Source organism: Triticum urartu, chromosome 7A, assembly GCF_056163025.1.
Source record: "Triticum urartu cultivar PI428250 chromosome 7A, HENAU_Tu73, whole genome shotgun sequence".
Lineage (NCBI taxonomy): Eukaryota > Viridiplantae > Streptophyta > Magnoliopsida > Poales > Poaceae > Triticum > Triticum urartu.
Window position 1 is genome coordinate 429034844 of NC_141879.1, and position 4860 is coordinate 429039703.

A 4860-nucleotide genomic window follows, 5' to 3' on the forward strand; every position below is an offset into this window, starting at 1 on the left:
TAAGTGTAATGGAGTTGTTGTTACTCTATGCCTGCTTCGTTAGAGTTTGCATCATCTCCTTGTTTATGTAGAATAAATGCCTTCACTATTCTTGTTCTGAACCTCTGATCCTGATACTGATTGTATTTGTCTTGATCGAATTACAGGCAACATGGTGACTCTAGTGCCGACATCTCCCGGTCGCGGCGCGTGTGATCTGACTATGTTTGGTTGGTGTCTGGTTGCAGGACAAGGTGGCGAACTCACTGTTTGAGAAGAGGTCGAACCAGTTAGGCATCGGCTGCGCGCTACCGCCCAAGAAGGACCTCCACCTGTTCGCCAGCGCCACATACTCAAGCAGCGCATCCGTGCCCAGCCGCGGTTGTTTTTGCCCATTTATGTTGTTGCTTTAGTAGCATTCTTTCCTTTCTTTTATGTAGAAGCAGAGCACCACTCTTACTATGCACTTCTCTCCAGATGCTGCTACAATTACAAATTTAAAATGCATTCATGCATGAGCAGTGCATGTGTTGGCTGTCCATGAGATCATGAATAGTATGAGCCGTAGAGTCTTGTTCGAACTCATTGATGCAATAGAACTCATTTGGAGAGCTACCTACTCATTTGGATGCAATATCATGCTTGCTCTTTTGAAATCAATTATGATGCTCTAAATGTTAGTCATATTTCCATTGTGGATTAGCTTCTGCCCCTCAAATGCTATTCACAAGTTGCATCCCTTGACTCTGTATTCATGAGTAGTGTACAACCTGAGATGTCCGATTGTATACAAACTAGACCTTGAAATTGATATTTTCTAGTCTGTGTCTTTGATTGTAAATGTTTCTTCACTATAAAATCTTCTATCTGTGATAAGTGCAACTAGAAGAATTTGTCCCATCTAAAATTATGTAATCCCTATTAGCTGAAACTTGAGGATTACAAAGTTTCATTTCTAAGTCTAGTTTGTTGATAAGCCATCCTCCTCCTGTTTTGGGATTTATCGTGCATACACAACACTTCATGAAAATAAACTACATGCGATATACTCAAATAGCACTAGGGTCTGAGACTATTTTTATGGTGTTTTGGATATACTTTGTGATTTACTATTATTGATCTGCGCTCTAGTGTCATATTATGGTATAATATATTTTGTTTTGGCTCTTTCTCTGTTGCCTGGAAAGTGGTGAGGAGATGTTGATGATGCCTACTTGCTTGGCTGCTACGGTGATGCATGCACCGATGAAGCAAGCACAGATGCAAGGCTGGCCCCATGTATCTTGCTTGGCTGCGAACATCATCTACAGGTACAACAAATGTCCCACCTCTCTGTGTCGTTTTGCTCCTCTTCTCCTTGCATCCGAGAAAATTGGTGCTTAATATGCTACTATTGATTTAAAGTGTCTGTTCGTTAACACCAAGTCTAAACTGTTTCTTTGATTTTTCCTGTTACCTAGGATAGCAGTATGACCAGGACAAGCTACAAGCTCCCAGCGCGTCTGATCCAGGGTGAATGGCCATGGTCACGAGCTCCTCAGGATCAAAATAGGTATTCCTTTCTGCCTCTTTGGATTCACTCATATTTTGCCTCATGGATTGATGGATTTGTACTATGGTAGTCTGGTCCTCATTTAATTTCTACGAGGCTATACCAACTGTCTAAATTTTGAATGCATGCTAGCTAAGGCTTTATTAAGCCCTTGGTGTTTGATTGAGCGTTTGCTCCACTAATGTTATATCTCTCTCATTGTAGGATGGCAAGTTGTGGCAGCTAGAGCATGTCGCATAAGAGAGAGCAATGAAATCCATTGTACTGTTCCGTTAAAAAAAGTACATTGTGCTGTTATGATAGTAGCAGATTTGCCATCTTTCTTATTGTATAGTCCTGTGTAAGGAAATGTATTCCTGAGATGATTTTTGTGTTATGTAAACCTGGGAGATATTTTGTTTTTGTGTTATGTAAACCTGGGAGTTTTCCTAATTTGAATGAAATAATGTTGGATGTATGTGTGTGATTGGGCTAAAGTCTCCTTGGGCCAAACTGGAGAAATAATTGGGCTGAAACAGGCTGCATACCAACAAGCATCGAACAATTTCAAAAATGAAATGAAAAGTCTTACAAAAAAAGAAATGGACTGCAAAAAGCCCGAGGGCAAAAAAAATTGCATGAATCTCAAAAACTAACAAGGCTGAATTGTTGGGCCTGGCCCATGAAGCCGATCAAAAATTGACAGAAAAATATATAAAATGGCCGAATTGTTCGGCTCGGCCAATGTAAAACACCGAATTGGACCGGGCTGATTCTTGTGCCACATCAACTTGCCACGCTGGATGCCTACGTGACCTGGGGAGGTTGCTAGTGACCAAAAATTTGGTCGTGGAACAAATGACCTTTTACATATCACAAAGAAGGTCACTAATTTCAGTTTACGACCGCCAGCTTTTGAACTTCTGTTTTTGGTCACAAAAAGGTCGCAAATGAAAAACTATGACCTTTCAGCGGCCAATAGTGAGGGTCACAAGTTGACATATTTCTTGTAGTGCATGAATAAGGGTGTGTATCCGGTCATTCGATTAGGCGTAGTCCGCAGCCCCCAGAGCATGGAAGCAAGTTCCTCAACCCAGTGCTTATCTAACTCCCGTAGGGAGCACACCAGTTTGGATTTAATGGCGCTCATTATCAGGGCATTGACCCGTTTAACCTGACCGATAGTTTGAGGGTGGTAGATGGATGCATAGTTGAGTTTAATGCCCAAGTTAGCACACCAGTTTTTCACCTCATCTGCCGTAAAATTGGAGCCATTATCAGTGATGATGCTATGCGGGACACCATAGTGGTGTACCACGCTGGATATAAAGTCAATCACTAGCCCTGCTTCAGCTGTTTTGACTGGTTTGGCCTCGATCCACTTAGTGAATTTATCCACCATAACTAGTAAATATTTCTTTTTGTGGCTTCCCCCTTTAAGGGGTCTGACCATATCCAGCCCCTAGACCGCAAAGGGCCAAGTGATGGCGATTGTTCTTAAGGCAGTGGGAGGCATGTGACTTTGATTGGTGAAAAGCTGACATCCCACACAACATTGGATAAGGGCTTGTGCGTCTTCTCGGGTTGTTGGCTAGAAAAAACACGTTCATAAGGCTTTGCTTACGAGGGCCCGAGCCGTGACATGATGGCCGCCCAGACCAGCATGTATTTCAGCCAAGAGTTGTCGCCCCTCCTCTTCGGAGATGCACCTTTGCAGGACTCCTATAGTGCTTTTCTTGTACAGTTCACCCTCGTGAACTCTGTAGGCTTTAGAGCACCGAATAATGCGAAGGGCCTCGTTTTGATCATCCGGAAGCTCCTGCCTATTAAGGTAGGCCGGGAAGGGTTCGGTCCATGGAGCAATAACATCCATGACTAAGGGAGTCTTGGATTAAGTGGTCCTCGGGCGTCCGGGCTATGTGACGTGGGTCAGACTAATGGGCCATGGAGATACAAGACAGAAGACTTCCTCCCGTGTCCGGATGAGACTCTCATTGGAGGTGGAAGGCAAGCTTTGCGTGTGGATATGAATATTCCTTTCATTGTAGACCGACTCTGTACAACCCTAGACCCCTCCGGTATCTATATAAACCGGAAGGTTTAGTCCGTAGAGGCAATCATAATCATAGAGGCTAGACGTTAGGGTTTAGCCATTACGATCTCGTGGTAGATCAACTCTTGTAACCCCTATACTCATCAAAGTCAATCAAGCAGGACGTAGGGTATTACCTCCATCAAGAGGGCCTGAACCTGGGTAAAACATTGTGTCCCTTGTCTCCTATTACCATCAATCCTTAGATGCACAGTTCAGGACCCCCTACACGAGATCTGCCGGTTTTGACACCAACATTGGTGCTTTCATTGAGAGTTCCGCCGTGTCCTTGCTAGTAGGTTCAATGCCCCATCAATCATCTAAAACAATACTGCCCTAAGGGAGCTCTTTCTCCCAGGCCAGATCTTCGTGTTCGGCGGCTTCGCACTACGGGCCAACTCGATTGGCCATCTAGAGCAGATCGACAGCTATGCCCCAGGTCACCAGATTAGTTTTGGCAATCTGGATTATGTCATTGATACCCGAGGAGACTTGATCTTCCAAGGGTTCGCGACCCCAACCTCCGCTCTGGCCTTAAATCCAGAGCGCATCTCCAGGCCCGATGACGGTATTCCTGAGCCCGCCGAACTGTTTGCGGCTATTAAGCCTAGTATGAGATTGTCGGAGGAAGCAGTGCCAACGGCAATCATTACGAAGCCAAACTCTTCTCCGAACACTGACCCCGATCCCTTGGAGTCAGCATCGTGTGAGCTCGGCCAAGGAGTCTCCTCCTTGCCGTACTCCATGAACTCCTTTCTGCCTGACCGAACCTCGCCTTTAAGCAAGGCTCTTGACTTAATGTGATCCCTCGTCATTACAAAGGGGCAACGTCCGAACTACGCCCAGCCCGGACTAGGGGCTGAGAGCGGGGAATTTTACGTCCCACCCACCACCCACTTCATTGCCATTATCGAGGACTTAACTGACATGCTTGATTAAGGCTCCGAAGACATCAACGGTATGGACGACGATGCCGGAGAAGAGCAGGCCCAAAACCTGCTTTTTATCGGATGCTGGACGGCCACCGCTTCGTATGACATGTACATGGTGGATACACCCAAGGAGGGTAACGGCGATAACAAGAAAAATCCAGTTGAGGATACACCTCCAGAGATAAACCAAAGCGCCGACGTCAGCGGCGGCGCTCTAAATCACGCCGTCGAAAAGACAACAATACTGGCACCGGAGAGAACAACACTCTGGACAAAGCCAAAGACCAAGAAGACCCCGTCAAGCCAACCTCCGAATAGGACGATCA

General features: G+C 45.4%; 1 long non-coding RNA gene across 1 annotated transcript; it reads left to right on the forward strand.

The window, feature by feature from the left end:
- Positions 1–1154: 1154 nt before the first annotated feature.
- LOC125525623 (uncharacterized) lies at positions 1155–1986 on the forward strand. Its single transcript, XR_007291374.2, has 3 exons — positions 1155–1289; positions 1440–1531; positions 1736–1986. It is a non-coding gene; the product is annotated as an uncharacterized LOC125525623 (long non-coding RNA).
- The last annotated feature ends 2874 nt before the right edge of the window (positions 1987–4860 follow it).